The sequence below is a fragment of the Aplysia californica genome, unplaced genomic scaffold, assembly GCF_000002075.1.
Source record: "Aplysia californica isolate F4 #8 unplaced genomic scaffold, AplCal3.0 scaffold00495, whole genome shotgun sequence".
Taxonomy (NCBI): domain Eukaryota; kingdom Metazoa; phylum Mollusca; class Gastropoda; order Aplysiida; family Aplysiidae; genus Aplysia; species Aplysia californica.
The window spans coordinates 301,036-302,187 of record NW_004797765.1 but is presented as its reverse complement, the minus strand read 5'-3'; the positions used below and the strand labels follow the sequence as shown (position 1 = coordinate 302,187).

General features: G+C 41.7%; 1 protein-coding gene across 1 annotated transcript in view; it reads right to left on the bottom strand.

The window, feature by feature from the left end:
• Positions 1-722, bottom strand: part of LOC101848229 (microfibril-associated glycoprotein 4) — a gene marked incomplete at its 3' end in the record, with an annotated part of 25,396 nt that extends 24,674 nt beyond the window's left edge. Inside the window, 1 exon segment of the mRNA XM_013086721.2 lies at positions 330-722.
• Positions 723-1,152: the final 430 nt, after the last annotated feature.

Below are 1,152 nucleotides of genomic sequence, written 5' to 3'. Positions count from 1 at the left end.
GGGTTAGCTTTTATTTTTTCGTAAAAGCGAAAAACACAAAAGAAGCTCCAAAAACCCTCGAAAATAAAAAATAAAAAACAACGAAAGGGACAGACTAAATCGAAATTTAAAAAGTGAACAACAACAACGGAATCGAGAAAGTGAACGAATCAATAATAATTAAAGGAAGACATTGTTTTGTTGTTGGGGGGTTTTGTTTGTTTGTTTAGTTGGGTGATTTTTTGTTTGTTTGTTTGTTGTTGGGTTGTTGTTGGGTTTTTTGGGGGGGTGGAAAAAAGTAGAATTCAAACTTGCGCAAAGTGACAACGTTCTCAGACAATAAAACAAACCCTGAAAGTAGCGCGCAAAACACTCATGAAACATTAATCGTGTCCTGCCGAAATTATCCTGAATGGCGTAGATCTAGTTAGTACCTCCAATGGGCGTCACACACAACCACATTCACACAAGACACTTCTGGTTCCTTCCGCCAGTAAAGAATATTATAGTATCCGGAAGAAAGAAAACAAACAGCGAGAGAACATAGCGCCAGGACTGGGCTACTAAGTAGGAACTTCGGTCGGAGACGCAGCAGCTGCTGTTTGACTAAGGAAGAGTTGCCCAGAATGCTCAATGATTCCGCGTGTCCCGCCAAAGCTTATATGTATGATTTATATGTTCACCAAAAAACCAGCCAAAATATAATATGTCGACCTTTTCAATCAGCGGTCTGGTGAAATGAAAATAAAACTCCCCCTCTGATATGTCTACCTTTTTCAATCAGCGGCCTGGTGAAATAAAAGAAAAAAGCACGGCTCTGAGTAATAGCTGCTTTTGTTTTAATATCAAAGTTTACGCTGCTATTGGTCGGGAGTATTAACTGAGGACAAAAAGACTCCAAAGCTCAGACAGACGTGCTTTGAGAACGACACTAAAAAAAAAATTGACAGTGAGATGAGAAACCGCCAAACATCAGATATCTTGGTGAGATGGGAAGAGGAGGAGGAGGACGAGGACGAGGAGGAGGAGGAATTGGAAGAAGATGGAGATGGTGAGGAGAAAGGGGGGGGGGGCATGGAATATTTATTTTAGGCCTGTTACTCACCCTGTCCTACTCACACGCGGCTTCTTTTTCTCGCGCCACAGGGCCATATGAAACAAACAGAGGAGAGC